Source organism: Lepisosteus platostomus, chromosome 15 (assembly GCF_059453375.1).
Source record: "Lepisosteus platostomus isolate fLepPlt1 chromosome 15, fLepPlt1.hap1, whole genome shotgun sequence".
NCBI lineage: Eukaryota > Metazoa > Chordata > Actinopteri > Semionotiformes > Lepisosteidae > Lepisosteus > Lepisosteus platostomus.
The window spans coordinates 7,486,705-7,504,971 of NC_142625.1; the positions used below are offsets into that span (position 1 = coordinate 7,486,705).

Genomic DNA, 18,267 nt, shown 5'->3' on the forward strand with positions numbered 1-18,267 from the left:
CCATCTCCGGGTCTCTCCATACACAGTCTCTATATAAATGATTTGCATTCCCACACAGAGAGCAAGTTTTCTGATAACATCTCCCCTTAGTGTGGTCCCGTGCTCCACACCTCGAACAAGAGGTGGCAGTACAGTCCTTATCCATATGTCCAAAGGAACAACATTTCCTACAGTAAGAAGGCTGATTCTGATAATATATATAACCCTTGCTTTGACCCATAGAAAAGGCCGACGGGGGGTGCGAAAACCCATCCGGGTTACTAGCATTCCGCCTGAGTCGCACCTGATATCTGCGTCTCCCATTCCAGACCCGAAATCTATCACCAATTATTTGGGGACCTGCCAGGACATCCACGTGTCTCCACAGGTAAGCAGTAATGATGTCATCCCCAATGAAAGGGTCATGCATGTTCACTATTAGAAATCTCACATCGTCCTGAGCCAGACCCAAGATCGCAAAGTCCTGTAGCAATTCATTGTTCTTCATCTCCTCACATCTCCCAGAGACTCTCTTATAAATCTGGTCATTATTAAACGTAGCATCAAAAAAACAAAAAGGCCTGTTTCCTTGTAGGCATTTCACTTCAGCCGGTATCGCATTCAAAATTCCAAATAAAATCTTACACTCAAACTCATATCTGCCCATCATTTCTTTCTCTCTCACCCATTTAAAGCGTAAAGTCCATTTCAGCCGAGGAGCCTGGTTGGCCCACTCAGGGTGGGCCTGGCCCTCGGCCATTGCGGAAAAAACGACCTTCCGACGCTCTTCTCACCGGTCTTCAACGTAGCCTTCTTACAAAAAAAAACACATCCAACAAAAAACAGGAAACAGCAAAACGAACCTTCTCCTTCGATCCAAACGTCTGCAGGCCCGGATAGCAATCCACCAATCTCTCCCCTGATCTTGGCCAAAAGGCCGAGAAGCGATGCCCACAAAGGCGCGGACCGACGCGCGGGCGTTCCGCTGGCGCACAGTGGCGCAGGCCGACTCCTCTGGAGCCCGGGACCCGCGCAGCTGCCGGCCTCCCTGCAGCCAGAGGCCTGCCGCGGGACTCTGCTCCCCCTCTCTCTTGCCTGCCCGCCTGCCTTCCTGCCAGTCCCGGGCGGGGGCCCTGCTCTTTGATCTTCTGTCAACGGCCCGACAACGACCGCAGCCGCAGGGGGCGCCAGCCGCCCGGCCTCCTTAGCTTAGGCCCCTCCCACCGGCAGCAGCTGCGCCCAACCGGCTGCAAGCCAAAGCCGAGCGCCAGCACCTGCGGGCAGAGGCAAGGGGCAGCTCTCTCTCGGGAGGGAGGGAGGGACGGGGACGCGCGCGCACACACGCCTGCCTGCCTGCCTGCCGAAAAAAAAGAAAGAAAAGGTGGATATACTAAGTTTTTTGGAGGGAAAACGCCCAGCTGTCGAAAGGGGCCCGCCTGCAGGGACGGGGACGGACACGCACGCAAGCAAGCAAGCAAGCAAGCAAGCAAGCAAGCAAGCCACGCCTGCCTCCCTGGGAAAAGGCTGAAAAACCTAAGTTTTTTGGAGGGAAAACGCACGGGAGCCGAAAAGGGGGCCGGCCTGCTTGCCCAGAGAGTCGAGACGCGGGAAAGCGCACAGAGGGAGCACGGGAACCGAGAGGGCGAGAGAGAGACAGAACACAGAGACACACAGATGGGGGACGAGGGACGAGACCCGAGAAGAAGGAGCTCCAGTCCACTTCGCTTGCTTGCTCGCTCGCTCGCTAGCTAGCTAGCTACCTAGCTACCTACGTCTGTCTTTTCACCGCTGAGAGAAGGTGGTGCACCGCTCCCGGAGGCGCTGCAATACCGGGCCGATGCGTGGAGAGGACGGAGCAAGCTCCTGATCCAGCTCCCTGTTCCAAAAATCCGTTTAATATGTGGTCCCCCGATGGGGGACGTATCAGATATTAAACTGATAAGAACAGATACTACACTTGATCTTAGCCAAAAGGCCGAGAAGCGATGCCCACAAAGGCGCGGACCGACGCGCGGGCGTTCCGCTGGCGCACAGTGGCGCAGGCCGACTCCTCTGGAGCCCGGGACCCGCGCAGCTGCCGGCCTCCCTGCAGCCAGAGGCCTGCCGCGGGACTCTGCTCCCCCTCTCTCTTGCCTGCCCGCCTGCCTTCCTGCCAGTCCCGGGCGGGGGCCCTGCTCTTTGATCTTCTGTCAACGGCCCGACAACGACCGCAGCCGCAGGGGGCGCCAGCCGCCCGGCCTCCTTAGCTTAGGCCCCTCCCACCGGCAGCAGCTGCGCCCAACCGGCTGCAAGCCAAAGCCGAGCGCCAGCACCTGCGGGCAGAGGCAAGGGGCAGCTCTCTCTCGGGAGGGAGGGAGGGACGGGGACGCGCGCGCACACACGCCTGCCTGCCTGCCTGCCGAAAAAAAAGAAAGAAAAGGTGGATATACTAAGTTTTTTGGAGGGAAAACGCCCAGCTGTCGAAAGGGGCCCGCCTGCAGGGACGGGGACGGACACGCACGCAAGCAAGCAAGCAAGCAAGCAAGCAAGCAAGCAAGCCACGCCTGCCTCCCTGGGAAAAGGCTGAAAAACCTAAGTTTTTTGGAGGGAAAACGCACGGGAGCCGAAAAGGGGGCCGGCCTGCTTGCCCAGAGAGTCGAGACGCGGGAAAGCGCACAGAGGGAGCACGGGAACCGAGAGGGCGAGAGAGAGACAGAACACAGAGACACACAGATGGGGGACGAGGGACGAGACCCGAGAAGAAGGAGCTCCAGTCCACTTCGCTTGCTTGCTCGCTCGCTCGCTAGCTAGCTAGCTACCTAGCTACCTACGTCTGTCTTTTCACCGCTGAGAGAAGGTGGTGCACCGCTCCCGGAGGCGCTGCAATACCGGGCCGATGCGTGGAGAGGACGGAGCAAGCTCCTGATCCAGCTCCCTGTTCCAAAAATCCGTTTAATATGTGGTCCCCCGATGGGGGACGTATCAGATATTAAACTGATAAGAACAGATACTACACTTGATCTTAGCCAAAAGGCCGAGAAGCGATGCCCACAAAGGCGCGGACCGACGCGCGGGCGTTCCGCTGGCGCACAGTGGCGCAGGCCGACTCCTCTGGAGCCCGGGACCCGCGCAGCTGCCGGCCTCCCTGCAGCCAGAGGCCTGCCGCGGGACTCTGCTCCCCCTCTCTCTTGCCTGCCCGCCTGCCTTCCTGCCAGTCCCGGGCGGGGGCCCTGCTCTTTGATCTTCTGTCAACGGCCCGACAACGACCGCAGCCGCAGGGGGCGCCAGCCGCCCGGCCTCCTTAGCTTAGGCCCCTCCCACCGGCAGCAGCTGCGCCCAACCGGCTGCAAGCCAAAGCCGAGCGCCAGCACCTGCGGGCAGAGGCAAGGGGCAGCTCTCTCTCGGGAGGGAGGGAGGGACGGGGACGCGCGCGCACACACGCCTGCCTGCCTGCCTGCCGAAAAAAAAGAAAGAAAAGGTGGATATACTAAGTTTTTTGGAGGGAAAACGCCCAGCTGTCGAAAGGGGCCCGCCTGCAGGGACGGGGACGGACACGCACGCAAGCAAGCAAGCAAGCAAGCAAGCAAGCAAGCAAGCCACGCCTGCCTCCCTGGGAAAAGGCTGAAAAACCTAAGTTTTTTGGAGGGAAAACGCACGGGAGCCGAAAAGGGGGCCGGCCTGCTTGCCCAGAGAGTCGAGACGCGGGAAAGCGCACAGAGGGAGCACGGGAACCGAGAGGGCGAGAGAGAGACAGAACACAGAGACACACAGATGGGGGACGAGGGACGAGACCCGAGAAGAAGGAGCTCCAGTCCACTTCGCTTGCTTGCTCGCTCGCTCGCTAGCTAGCTAGCTACCTAGCTACCTACGTCTGTCTTTTCACCGCTGAGAGAAGGTGGTGCACCGCTCCCGGAGGCGCTGCAATACCGGGCCGATGCGTGGAGAGGACGGAGCAAGCTCCTGATCCAGCTCCCTGTTCCAAAAATCCGTTTAATATGTGGTCCCCCGATGGGGGACGTATCAGATATTAAACTGATAAGAACAGATTTTTTTTTTTTTTATGTTTTTTATTACAAACATAACAAACTTCAACACAGCACAGTAAGACAACCACACCCTTCCCCAACATTCAAACATACCCTAAACCAGCCTCCCTCTGTAACACTAACAACAACCCTTATACTATTACACTCAACAATCCGAAACACAAATCAAACGGTCATGAAAATGTTAGTACAACAGTATTCATATTGGTTCATTTCGAAAATAGAATCACAAAAGAAACAGACATCAGAACCATAAACACAAAACCGTTACATTACCATAATCCCGCCCTGTATGCAAAAAAGATCCCTCCTCCATCCCCAACATTCCTTATATTATTATAAAACAAACCCATATACAGAAATCAATTTAACACCCCAAAGAAATTAATCCCTTCCATCTTTCTTTGGCCGCAGCAAAACCCCACCGTAAGATGTCCCACCGAACACGTCTAGTAACTTCATTTTTGCCTTTGCTAAATACAGATAAGGCTGAAACACAACTGCCATGCTCCACCACCTCCCTCCTCGCTACCCATATATAAAATTTAACCAAACTAATTATATACCATAACACAAATTCATTATTCCATTTTCTCACCCCCTTTACTCCCCGAAACACCACCCGACTGCTTAAAACAAAATCAACAGCGGCTTTCTGTAATAATTCAGCACTGTGACCCCACACCCTTTGGGCGAAAACACAGCCCCAGAAAACGTGAAGCAGGGTTTCGACCTCAGAACAGCCAGGCTGCGGGCACTTATCCTGTCTGGACAACCCATGCCTGTAGAGCGTGTCCCTCACCGGCAACCTGTTCCAGAGAGCCCGCCAGTTTAGGTCCTTGAGTCTGTTTTCTAGACCCACCGGCTGGATCTGCCGCCACTCCTCCTCCGACACCCCCACCACTGCAGGTTCCCCCTTCTCCATGATAGTCCTATACATCTGTTTGTGGTCCGTAGCCCCCAAGCCCTTTCTGAACCCTGGGTGCTTCTGTAACCACACCACCGCATGTCTATAATGCCAGGGCAATTTTTGCGCCTTCGGCGTTGTATTCGTCCAGACTACCAGGTGCTTCATCGTATTCGCAAACCACAAACGGATAAAACATACACAAAGGTGATCCGGATCTTCGTATAGTGTTTTACACAAATTTGCGACAAATATTGTGTCTAGTTTCAACGGGAAGTCTGGAACCGACCTACCACCCTCCTCCACTGGCCTGCACATATCCGCTCTCTTGATGTACTCATGCCCCCCACTCCAAACGAAGTGGAAGACCGCCCTCACCAGGTTTCGACGCAGCCGAGCAGGCAGAGGGAACACACAAGCCAAATGAAGCAGCAATGGCAGTATGTCTACCTTTAGGACTAGTACTTTCCCTGTGTACGTCAGCGACCTATTCAACCACATACCGATCTTTTGATTTACCTTCCCCAGCCTCAGGTCCCAGTTGATCCTGGCGGAGTCCTGCGTATGAAAAAGAACTCCCAGAATTTTAACCGGTCCCGTCACCAAGGTAAGACCGCCCGTCACATCTTGTCTTTCCTTCCATCTACCGAAGTATTTAACCGTACACTTTGCTTTGTTCAAAAAAGCACCTGTCCCTTTGGTCATACTATCTGCTATCTGTAGTACTTGGTGAAGACTTCTGTCAGTGCTAAGAAACAGAGAAATATCGTCTGCATAGGCTGCTATTTTCGCCTGTTCTCCTCCACTCCCAGGAACCACCACCCCTTCCACTCGAGGATCCCCACGAATCCGATGCAGAAAGGGTTCTATGTACAGCACATATAATAAGGGGGACAGAGGGCATCCCTGTCTCACCCCACACCTGACCGGAATGCCCATGCCAAGCATACCGTTGATGCATACCCTTGAGATGACATTATTATACAAAACCTTGATCCATCTGATGAGGCCCTCATCCAGCCCCACTCTTCTCATCACCTCCCAAAGGAATGAGTGATGCACCCGGTCAAAGGCCTTATTTTGGTCTAGGCTCACAAGCATCATCTCAAGGTTCCTGTCCTCCACCCATTCAATGACGTCCCTGATCAACTGCAGGTTCCACTTTACGTTTCTACCCTCCACACTGCAGGTTTGGTCTTTACTTATCAGGTCCGGCATCACCTTCCTCAGCCGTCTCCCCAATACTCTGGCCAAGATCTTATAATCGGAACAGAGTAATTGGATCGGCCTCCAGTTCTCCAGATCTTCCTTGTCTCCTTTCTTAAACACCAGAGACATAATACCTGTCCTCATCGTTCTGCCGAGTTCACCCTCCCTCAGGACTTCGTTATAAACCTCCAACAACACCGGTAGTAACCTTTCTCGGAAGGTTACATAAAATTCCGTCGGGAGTCCGTCCATCCCCGGGGTGGTACCTCTACGCAGGCCACCAATGGCTTCTCCAATCTCAGTCATTGTTAGGGCCTCACCCACACCTTCCATACCATCAATCTTCCTGTCAAACCCAATCAACCACTCATCCCACAAACTCTCATCCACTGGTTTCTCTGAAAATAAAACCTTGTAAAAATTAGTTGCACACCTCACCATGCCTTCTATGTCTCTGACCCTGGACCCATCTTCTCTCCTCAGACCCTCGAAGAGAGTCCTCTTCTGTCTGGCTCTGACCGAGCCAAAAAACTGGGCTGAGCACCTCTCCTCCCCCTCAATCAGGTTACCCTTCAACCTAAACAAAAAATCCTTAGCTCTCTCTACCCAAAGTTCTTTCAGTCTGAGTTTAAGCTCAGAAACTTTTGTCATGTCGAAAGCACCACCCTGGTTGGAAACCACATACTGCTCTTCTAGTTCCTGCTGCAATCTCACAAGCTCTCCTCTCTCTGCTACCTTCTTTTGGCTACAGTATGAGATAGAAGCCTTGGAGATCGCCCTTTTACAGGCTTCCCACCACAGCACCGCTGTCTGGTACCGCCCCCTCTGTAACTGGAACCGATCCAAAAGCGCAACTATCAAACTCTGATAATCGGCTTCCAATAACACTTTCGTGTTCAGTTTCCAGTAGTTTGATTTAGGGTCCATACCATCTGGTATCAAATCAACCGACAGCAACAGATGATCTGAAAACCATACCGGAGTAACCGTTGCCGCCTGTGTCAACCCACGTAGGGTGGTGAAGATATAATCAAGTCTTCTGAAGACACCCCTTCCATTACTCCATGTGTGCATTCTCTGTCCCTGACTATAGTCCTTGTGACCATCTTTTAGGTGAAACCGTGATATTAATTCTTTAAGATCACTCACACTCACACCACTCGCATCACATACATCAATATTAAAATCCCCTCCCATCACCACCACTCTATTGGTGTACAGATGTGGCTCAAGGTCCTTCAAAAACGCCCCCTGGAGCCGCCTTTCGGCAGGCCCGTAGACAGCTATTAAACGTACCTGCAATCTTTCCCATGCCCCATCTACAATCATTAGCCTTCCTGGGACTATGCAGTTAACTTCGCTTACAGAGAAATTCGGGGTTCCACATAGGATCCCGATTCCGGATGAGTGCACTCCCCCTACACTCCACCAGGACTCCCCTTTTACCCAGTCTCTCTTAAAGGTGACAATATCACCTTTTGTGCCTAAGTGTACTTCCTGCAAGAAACAAAAGCCGAAATGGCGCGCTTCTAACCATTTGAAGACGCCAATCCGCTTACTATGATTTTTAAGCCCTCTGGCGTTAATAGTACATACGGTACGACTCATGTTGGGTCAAAGGGAGTCTGCAGCTGCAACCCGTCTCCCAAACTAAAAGCACTCTCTATTCCAAGAGGACTGAGGAGATTCCCACCCACACTCATAACCTGCGGGGACCCCTCCCCCAGGGATGATGGACTTACCCCAGGATCATCGGAGGTCAGGAGGTGGATACCGCCGTCTTTCCCCGACTGTTCTGAGGTCTCTGAAACGAAATCCTCCTGTTCCACCACTATATCGCCCTGGCCCGGGGGTATGGGGTCGTCGAGGGTACTGACCTCAGCAGAGGCCTCCAAGGGGTCAGCCTCCTCACCCTGCTCTCCACCCCTCTCCCTCTGTTCCCCTTCCTCCCTACTCCCCCCCTCCCTACCTCCCTCTCCCTCTCCCTCTACACCCCCCTCCACCCCTACCTCCTTCCTACCCCCTTTCTTACACTCCCCCCTCGCCCTCTTTACAGCAATCGCCTTTTTCCGTCTCGGCATTCTCTGTCCTCTCTCTCCGTCTTCTCCCTTCTCTGCCTCGACGTCACTGTTCCCCGAGTCCTCCTCAACAGCTAGGACCTGAAAACGATTAGCCACAGTCTCGAACACGCACTCGTCGGACCTCATTCTTCTCTTCTCTGCCGCCGACTTCCTCTTTGCAGCCCTGCTAGGCTGGGTAACCCACTCCGGCGACTCCGACTCTGCCCTGTCCATCACTTCCGCCCACGACGAGGTCCCCGGACGCGCCTCTTCAGGTACCTTGGTCGCCTTTGGCATCTCCTCTGGTCTGTCGTCTCTTTCTTCTCTTGCGTCTGCTTGTGTCCTCTGGGTGGTCGCGGTCTTCTGCTGTGGTCTGCTCTCCTCTCTCCTCGGGCCCTCTGCCGAAGTCCGCACCACATCTGCAAAACTTCGACTCTTCATCGGACAAACCCTGTACACATGGCCTTCTGCCCCACACAGGTCGCACGTTAAGACCTTAGTACAGTCCTTAGTTTCGTGAGTTGTGGCCTTACACTTTCTACACACACCGCCAGGACAGTTCGCCGCTACATGACCCCTCTGGAAACACTTCTTGCACGTCACCGGTTGGCCTGGATAGAAGAGGTAGCCTCTATTAGGCCCAATCGTGAAATAAGCCGGGGGATGTACCACTCCCTCACCCTCAGATGGCTTAGGTTTTAGCCGCACCGTGTATCTTCTTTTACCGGTCCACACTCTGAGGACATCTAAATCTTTTTGACCTTCTCCCTGCACGTCCACAAATCTGGATAAAAAGGTGATTACGTCTCTTTCTGGGACCCGATGATTAAATAGGTGAATTGTCAGAGTCCTGAGCTCCCTGGCAAACAAAGGCTCTATCAAGAAATCATTAAGCGGTTCCACATCTCTTCCTTCACACACCTTTTCCCAGGCTTTCTCACAAAGTTCATCCGATGCAAGCGACAGGTCGTATATCCCTCTGACTGGGAAATCTTGTAGACAATCAATGTCCTTCAATTTAATCCCTAGAGCCTTCATCAGGACTACTCTTTCAAACCGCTCACGGTTCATCCATTCCTTCTTCTTCTCTGCCTCCTTCACAACAAAACGCACTGTGCACCGCATCTGCCCCTCACGGGACAGAGGGTGCACAGCCGCCGAACCGCGGGCCCACTCACCACCTTCGACCGCTGTCATCTTGGAGGCCCCACTTCGCCCCCTGGGCTCAACCCAGGGCGACTACCCGTGGTGACCTTGGTGGACTTCTGCTTCGGTCTTCTGATGGTAAGGTTCCGCCCGTCTGGTCTGGTTCCGTTGTCCGCTGTCTTCTCCTTCTCCTCTTCGCCTTCGTTGTCTTCGCCTTTTGTCAAGTCCTCAGACCGCGGTCATGCCACGTATCTTTAGATCTTGGCCAAAAGGCCGAGAAGCGATGCCCACAAAGGCGCGGACCGACGCGCGGGCGTTCCGCTGGCGCACAGTGGCGCAGGCCGACTCCTCTGGAGCCCGGGACCCGCGCAGCTGCCGGCCTCCCTGCAGCCAGAGGCCTGCCGCGGGACTCTGCTCCCCCTCTCTCTTGCCTGCCCGCCTGCCTTCCTGCCAGTCCCGGGCGGGGGCCCTGCTCTTTGATCTTCTGTCAACGGCCCGACAACGACCGCAGCCGCAGGGGGCGCCAGCCGCCCGGCCTCCTTAGCTTAGGCCCCTCCCACCGGCAGCAGCTGCGCCCAACCGGCTGCAAGCCAAAGCCGAGCGCCAGCACCTGCGGGCAGAGGCAAGGGGCAGCTCTCTCTCGGGAGGGAGGGAGGGACGGGGACGCGCGCGCACACACGCCTGCCTGCCTGCCTGCCGAAAAAAAAGAAAGAAAAGGTGGATATACTAAGTTTTTTGGAGGGAAAACGCCCAGCTGTCGAAAGGGGCCCGCCTGCAGGGACGGGGACGGACACGCACGCAAGCAAGCAAGCAAGCAAGCAAGCAAGCAAGCAAGCCACGCCTGCCTCCCTGGGAAAAGGCTGAAAAACCTAAGTTTTTTGGAGGGAAAACGCACGGGAGCCGAAAAGGGGGCCGGCCTGCTTGCCCAGAGAGTCGAGACGCGGGAAAGCGCACAGAGGGAGCACGGGAACCGAGAGGGCGAGAGAGAGACAGAACACAGAGACACACAGATGGGGGACGAGGGACGAGACCCGAGAAGAAGGAGCTCCAGTCCACTTCGCTTGCTTGCTCGCTCGCTCGCTAGCTAGCTAGCTACCTAGCTACCTACGTCTGTCTTTTCACCGCTGAGAGAAGGTGGTGCACCGCTCCCGGAGGCGCTGCAATACCGGGCCGATGCGTGGAGAGGACGGAGCAAGCTCCTGATCCAGCTCCCTGTTCCAAAAATCCGTTTAATATGTGGTCCCCCGATGGGGGACGTATCAGATATTAAACTGATAAGAACAGATTTTTTTTTATGTTTTTTATTACAAACATAACAAACTTCAACACAGCACAGTAAGACAACCACACCCTTCCCCAACATTCAAACATACCCTAAACCAGCCTCCCTCTGTAACACTAACAACAACCCTTATACTATTACACTCAACAATCCGAAACACAAATCAAACGGTCATGAAAATGTTAGTACAACAGTATTCATATTGGTTCATTTCGAAAATAGAATCACAAAAGAAACAGACATCAGAACCATAAACACAAAACCGTTACATTACCATAATCCCGCCCTGTATGCAAAAAAGATCCCTCCTCCATCCCCAACATTCCTTATATTATTATAAAACAAACCCATATACAGAAATCAATTTAACACCCCAAAGAAATTAATCCCTTCCATCTTTCTTTGGCCGCAGCAAAACCCCACCGTAAGATGTCCCACCGAACACGTCTAGTAACTTCATTTTTGCCTTTGCTAAATACAGATAAGGCTGAAACACAACTGCCATGCTCCACCACCTCCCTCCTCGCTACCCATATATAAAATTTAACCAAACTAATTATATACCATAACACAAATTCATTATTCCATTTTCTCACCCCCTTTACTCCCCGAAACACCACCCGACTGCTTAAAACAAAATCAACAGCGGCTTTCTGTAATAATTCAGCACTGTGACCCCACACCCTTTGGGCGAAAACACAGCCCCAGAAAACGTGAAGCAGGGTTTCGACCTCAGAACAGCCAGGCTGCGGGCACTTATCCTGTCTGGACAACCCATGCCTGTAGAGCGTGTCCCTCACCGGCAACCTGTTCCAGAGAGCCCGCCAGTTTAGGTCCTTGAGTCTGTTTTCTAGACCCACCGGCTGGATCTGCCGCCACTCCTCCTCCGACACCCCCACCACTGCAGGTTCCCCCTTCTCCATGATAGTCCTATACATCTGTTTGTGGTCCGTAGCCCCCAAGCCCTTTCTGAACCCTGGGTGCTTCTGTAACCACACCACCGCATGTCTATAATGCCAGGGCAATTTTTGCGCCTTCGGCGTTGTATTCGTCCAGACTACCAGGTGCTTCATCGTATTCGCAAACCACAAACGGATAAAACATACACAAAGGTGATCCGGATCTTCGTATAGTGTTTTACACAAATTTGCGACAAATATTGTGTCTAGTTTCAACGGGAAGTCTGGAACCGACCTACCACCCTCCTCCACTGGCCTGCACATATCCGCTCTCTTGATGTACTCATGCCCCCCACTCCAAACGAAGTGGAAGACCGCCCTCACCAGGTTTCGACGCAGCCGAGCAGGCAGAGGGAACACACAAGCCAAATGAAGCAGCAATGGCAGTATGTCTACCTTTAGGACTAGTACTTTCCCTGTGTACGTCAGCGACCTATTCAACCACATACCGATCTTTTGATTTACCTTCCCCAGCCTCAGGTCCCAGTTGATCCTGGCGGAGTCCTGCGTATGAAAAAGAACTCCCAGAATTTTAACCGGTCCCGTCACCAAGGTAAGACCGCCCGTCACATCTTGTCTTTCCTTCCATCTACCGAAGTATTTAACCGTACACTTTGCTTTGTTCAAAAAAGCACCTGTCCCTTTGGTCATACTATCTGCTATCTGTAGTACTTGGTGAAGACTTCTGTCAGTGCTAAGAAACAGAGAAATATCGTCTGCATAGGCTGCTATTTTCGCCTGTTCTCCTCCACTCCCAGGAACCACCACCCCTTCCACTCGAGGATCCCCACGAATCCGATGCAGAAAGGGTTCTATGTACAGCACATATAATAAGGGGGACAGAGGGCATCCCTGTCTCACCCCACACCTGACCGGAATGCCCATGCCAAGCATACCGTTGATGCATACCCTTGAGATGACATTATTATACAAAACCTTGATCCATCTGATGAGGCCCTCATCCAGCCCCACTCTTCTCATCACCTCCCAAAGGAATGAGTGATGCACCCGGTCAAAGGCCTTATTTTGGTCTAGGCTCACAAGCATCATCTCAAGGTTCCTGTCCTCCACCCATTCAATGACGTCCCTGATCAACTGCAGGTTCCACTTTACGTTTCTACCCTCCACACTGCAGGTTTGGTCTTTACTTATCAGGTCCGGCATCACCTTCCTCAGCCGTCTCCCCAATACTCTGGCCAAGATCTTATAATCGGAACAGAGTAATTGGATCGGCCTCCAGTTCTCCAGATCTTCCTTGTCTCCTTTCTTAAACACCAGAGACATAATACCTGTCCTCATCGTTCTGCCGAGTTCACCCTCCCTCAGGACTTCGTTATAAACCTCCAACAACACCGGTAGTAACCTTTCTCGGAAGGTTACATAAAATTCCGTCGGGAGTCCGTCCATCCCCGGGGTGGTACCTCTACGCAGGCCACCAATGGCTTCTCCAATCTCAGTCATTGTTAGGGCCTCACCCACACCTTCCATACCATCAATCTTCCTGTCAAACCCAATCAACCACTCATCCCACAAACTCTCATCCACTGGTTTCTCTGAAAATAAAACCTTGTAAAAATTAGTTGCACACCTCACCATGCCTTCTATGTCTCTGACCCTGGACCCATCTTCTCTCCTCAGACCCTCGAAGAGAGTCCTCTTCTGTCTGGCTCTGACCGAGCCAAAAAACTGGGCTGAGCACCTCTCCTCCCCCTCAATCAGGTTACCCTTCAACCTAAACAAAAAATCCTTAGCTCTCTCTACCCAAAGTTCTTTCAGTCTGAGTTTAAGCTCAGAAACTTTTGTCATGTCGAAAGCACCACCCTGGTTGGAAACCACATACTGCTCTTCTAGTTCCTGCTGCAATCTCACAAGCTCTCCTCTCTCTGCTACCTTCTTTTGGCTACAGTATGAGATAGAAGCCTTGGAGATCGCCCTTTTACAGGCTTCCCACCACAGCACCGCTGTCTGGTACCGCCCCCTCTGTAACTGGAACCGATCCAAAAGCGCAACTATCAAACTCTGATAATCGGCTTCCAATAACACTTTCGTGTTCAGTTTCCAGTAGTTTGATTTAGGGTCCATACCATCTGGTATCAAATCAACCGACAGCAACAGATGATCTGAAAACCATACCGGAGTAACCGTTGCCGCCTGTGTCAACCCACGTAGGGTGGTGAAGATATAATCAAGTCTTCTGAAGACACCCCTTCCATTACTCCATGTGTGCATTCTCTGTCCCTGACTATAGTCCTTGTGACCATCTTTTAGGTGAAACCGTGATATTAATTCTTTAAGATCACTCACACTCACACCACTCGCATCACATACATCAATATTAAAATCCCCTCCCATCACCACCACTCTATTGGTGTACAGATGTGGCTCAAGGTCCTTCAAAAACGCCCCCTGGAGCCGCCTTTCGGCAGGCCCGTAGACAGCTATTAAACGTACCTGCAATCTTTCCCATGCCCCATCTACAATCATTAGCCTTCCTGGGACTATGCAGTTAACTTCGCTTACAGAGAAATTCGGGGTTCCACATAGGATCCCGATTCCGGATGAGTGCACTCCCCCTACACTCCACCAGGACTCCCCTTTTACCCAGTCTCTCTTAAAGGTGACAATATCACCTTTTGTGCCTAAGTGTACTTCCTGCAAGAAACAAAAGCCGAAATGGCGCGCTTCTAACCATTTGAAGACGCCAATCCGCTTACTATGATTTTTAAGCCCTCTGGCGTTAATAGTACATACGGTACGACTCATGTTGGGTCAAAGGGAGTCTGCAGCTGCAACCCGTCTCCCAAACTAAAAGCACTCTCTATTCCAAGAGGACTGAGGAGATTCCCACCCACACTCATAACCTGCGGGGACCCCTCCCCCAGGGATGATGGACTTACCCCAGGATCATCGGAGGTCAGGAGGTGGATACCGCCGTCTTTCCCCGACTGTTCTGAGGTCTCTGAAACGAAATCCTCCTGTTCCACCACTATATCGCCCTGGCCCGGGGGTATGGGGTCGTCGAGGGTACTGACCTCAGCAGAGGCCTCCAAGGGGTCAGCCTCCTCACCCTGCTCTCCACCCCTCTCCCTCTGTTCCCCTTCCTCCCTACTCCCCCCCTCCCTACCTCCCTCTCCCTCTCCCTCTACACCCCCCTCCACCCCTACCTCCTTCCTACCCCCTTTCTTACACTCCCCCCTCGCCCTCTTTACAGCAATCGCCTTTTTCCGTCTCGGCATTCTCTGTCCTCTCTCTCCGTCTTCTCCCTTCTCTGCCTCGACGTCACTGTTCCCCGAGTCCTCCTCAACAGCTAGGACCTGAAAACGATTAGCCACAGTCTCGAACACGCACTCGTCGGACCTCATTCTTCTCTTCTCTGCCGCCGACTTCCTCTTTGCAGCCCTGCTAGGCTGGGTAACCCACTCCGGCGACTCCGACTCTGCCCTGTCCATCACTTCCGCCCACGACGAGGTCCCCGGACGCGCCTCTTCAGGTACCTTGGTCGCCTTTGGCATCTCCTCTGGTCTGTCGTCTCTTTCTTCTCTTGCGTCTGCTTGTGTCCTCTGGGTGGTCGCGGTCTTCTGCTGTGGTCTGCTCTCCTCTCTCCTCGGGCCCTCTGCCGAAGTCCGCACCACATCTGCAAAACTTCGACTCTTCATCGGACAAACCCTGTACACATGGCCTTCTGCCCCACACAGGTCGCACGTTAAGACCTTAGTACAGTCCTTAGTTTCGTGAGTTGTGGCCTTACACTTTCTACACACACCGCCAGGACAGTTCGCCGCTACATGACCCCTCTGGAAACACTTCTTGCACGTCACCGGTTGGCCTGGATAGAAGAGGTAGCCTCTATTAGGCCCAATCGTGAAATAAGCCGGGGGATGTACCACTCCCTCACCCTCAGATGGCTTAGGTTTTAGCCGCACCGTGTATCTTCTTTTACCGGTCCACACTCTGAGGACATCTAAATCTTTTTGACCTTCTCCCTGCACGTCCACAAATCTGGATAAAAAGGTGATTACGTCTCTTTCTGGGACCCGATGATTAAATAGGTGAATTGTCAGAGTCCTGAGCTCCCTGGCAAACAAAGGCTCTATCAAGAAATCATTAAGCGGTTCCACATCTCTTCCTTCACACACCTTTTCCCAGGCTTTCTCACAAAGTTCATCCGATGCAAGCGACAGGTCGTATATCCCTCTGACTGGGAAATCTTGTAGACAATCAATGTCCTTCAATTTAATCCCTAGAGCCTTCATCAGGACTACTCTTTCAAACCGCTCACGGTTCATCCATTCCTTCTTCTTCTCTGCCTCCTTCACAACAAAACGCACTGTGCACCGCATCTGCCCCTCACGGGACAGAGGGTGCACAGCCGCCGAACCGCGGGCCCACTCACCACCTTCGACCGCTGTCATCTTGGAGGCCCCACTTCGCCCCCTGGGCTCAACCCAGGGCGACTACCCGTGGTGACCTTGGTGGACTTCTGCTTCGGTCTTCTGATGGTAAGGTTCCGCCCGTCTGGTCTGGTTCCGTTGTCCGCTGTCTTCTCCTTCTCCTCTTCGCCTTCGTTGTCTTCGCCTTTTGTCAAGTCCTCAGACCGCGGTCATGCCACGTATCTTTAGATCTTGGCCAAAAGGCCGAGAAGCGATGCCCACAAAGGCGCGGACCGACGCGCGGGCGTTCCGCTGGCGCACAGTGGCGCAGGCCGACTCCTCTGGAGCCCGGGACCCGCGCAGCTGCCGGCCTCCCTGCAGCCAGAGGCCTGCCGCGGGACTCTGCTCCCCCTCTCTCTTGCCTGCCCGCCTGCCTTCCTGCCAGTCCCGGGCGGGGGCCCTGCTCTTTGATCTTCTGTCAACGGCCCGACAACGACCGCAGCCGCAGGGGGCGCCAGCCGCCCGGCCTCCTTAGCTTAGGCCCCTCCCACCGGCAGCAGCTGCGCCCAACCGGCTGCAAGCCAAAGCCGAGCGCCAGCACCTGCGGGCAGAGGCAAGGGGCAGCTCTCTCTCGGGAGGGAGGGAGGGACGGGGACGCGCGCGCACACACGCCTGCCTGCCTGCCTGCCGAAAAAAAAGAAAGAAAAGGTGGATATACTAAGTTTTTTGGAGGGAAAACGCCCAGCTGTCGAAAGGGGCCCGCCTGCAGGGACGGGGACGGACACGCACGCAAGCAAGCAAGCAAGCAAGCAAGCAAGCAAGCAAGCCACGCCTGCCTCCCTGGGAAAAGGCTGAAAAACCTAAGTTTTTTGGAGGGAAAACGCACGGGAGCCGAAAAGGGGGCCGGCCTGCTTGCCCAGAGAGTCGAGACGCGGGAAAGCGCACAGAGGGAGCACGGGAACCGAGAGGGCGAGAGAGAGACAGAACACAGAGACACACAGATGGGGGACGAGGGACGAGACCCGAGAAGAAGGAGCTCCAGTCCACTTCGCTTGCTTGCTCGCTCGCTCGCTAGCTAGCTAGCTACCTAGCTACCTACGTCTGTCTTTTCACCGCTGAGAGAAGGTGGTGCACCGCTCCCGGAGGCGCTGCAATACCGGGCCGATGCGTGGAGAGGACGGAGCAAGCTCCTGATCCAGCTCCCTGTTCCAAAAATCCGTTTAATATGTGGTCCCCCGATGGGGGACGTATCAGATATTAAACTGATAAGAACAGATTTTTTTTTTTTTTTTTTATTGCAAAATTACAAAAGAAATTCCAAAAAAACTCCAAATATACACAAAACACATCATAAACTCAAATACACATTAGTCATAGTAACAACTTAAGTCATATCAACCCACAATTCTGTTAAACACAAAAATTCCATTCAACAGTCAACTAACAACAACTTCTGAATACTAACAACATTTCTCATACAATTTTCAACAAATTATTACACAGCAAAATCCCTACGAAACACAAATCTATTTAACTCTATTACACAGTCTCAAACCCCACTAATCTCCATACTCCCGCCCCTTATGCAAATTAAACCAAAACCCCCATCCCCAAACTTACAATACATTCATTCCCTTAACCCCATTATATACAGTCTGCATCCCATTACAATTTACAAAAACATAATGAAACAGTTCCCCACCAACATCTCATTTACATTCCCACCCCTTATATTAATTCTCTACACAAAACCAGCTCTCCTCTCAATATCACACGCCTCCCATCACACCCACTTAAAAACAGAACATATTCCATTAAACCAAAACCATACATAGAACAAACCCATCCTAAATACAACTAAGCACAGACATCATCTGAAACACTACTCTCACTTCCCCTGTTACGCAACATTTTAGCAAATGTAACAGAAGCATCTTTACACTCCGCTTTAACTTTCCCCGACACCCGTAGCCCTTTAAACATTCTTTTTTCCGGAAACGCGTATTCAAAAAGAAGCTGTGGAAACTCCTTTTCCATATACCGTGACACAGCCATCACCCGTTTCCTATCCAAAGCCTCAAAAAGGCTTTCCCACATATCCCTATCCACTACCCCTCGAAACCCCTTTCTATTTTTCCTCAAAGGCCATTTAAGATGAATACAACCTTTCCTTTCTTCCCTCCACTGCTTCCACTCAATATCTTCATCCCAAAAATCCGTCATACGCCCCAAACCCTCTACTGACTTTTCCTCTCCCATCAGCACCTCCCCCTTTGGGACATCGTCCTCCTCCTTCTCAGAATCAATATCAACAGTTAGAACAGCGAAGG

At 52.7% G+C, this 18,267-nt stretch overlaps 5 non-coding genes across 5 annotated transcripts; all 5 read right to left on the reverse strand.

The window, feature by feature from the left end:
* Positions 1-1,775: 1,775 nt before the first annotated feature.
* On the reverse strand, positions 1,776-1,966 carry LOC148647883 (U2 spliceosomal RNA). The gene has a single exon (XR_015927438.1). It is a non-coding gene; the product is annotated as a U2 spliceosomal RNA (small nuclear RNA).
* Positions 1,967-2,813: 847 nt separating this feature from the next.
* Positions 2,814-3,004, reverse strand: LOC148647884 (U2 spliceosomal RNA). The gene has a single exon (XR_015927439.1). It is a non-coding gene; the product is annotated as a U2 spliceosomal RNA (small nuclear RNA).
* Positions 3,005-3,851: 847 nt separating this feature from the next.
* On the reverse strand, positions 3,852-4,044 carry LOC148647885 (U2 spliceosomal RNA). The gene has a single exon (XR_015927118.1). It is a non-coding gene; the product is annotated as a U2 spliceosomal RNA (small nuclear RNA).
* Positions 4,045-10,458: 6,414 nt separating this feature from the next.
* LOC148647886 (U2 spliceosomal RNA) lies at positions 10,459-10,646 on the reverse strand. Its single transcript, XR_015926976.1, has one exon. It is a non-coding gene; the product is annotated as a U2 spliceosomal RNA (small nuclear RNA).
* A 6,414-nt stretch (positions 10,647-17,060) lies between these two features.
* LOC148647887 (U2 spliceosomal RNA) lies at positions 17,061-17,253 on the reverse strand. The gene has a single exon (XR_015926875.1). It is a non-coding gene; the product is annotated as a U2 spliceosomal RNA (small nuclear RNA).
* Between the last annotated feature and the right edge of the window lie 1,014 nt (positions 17,254-18,267).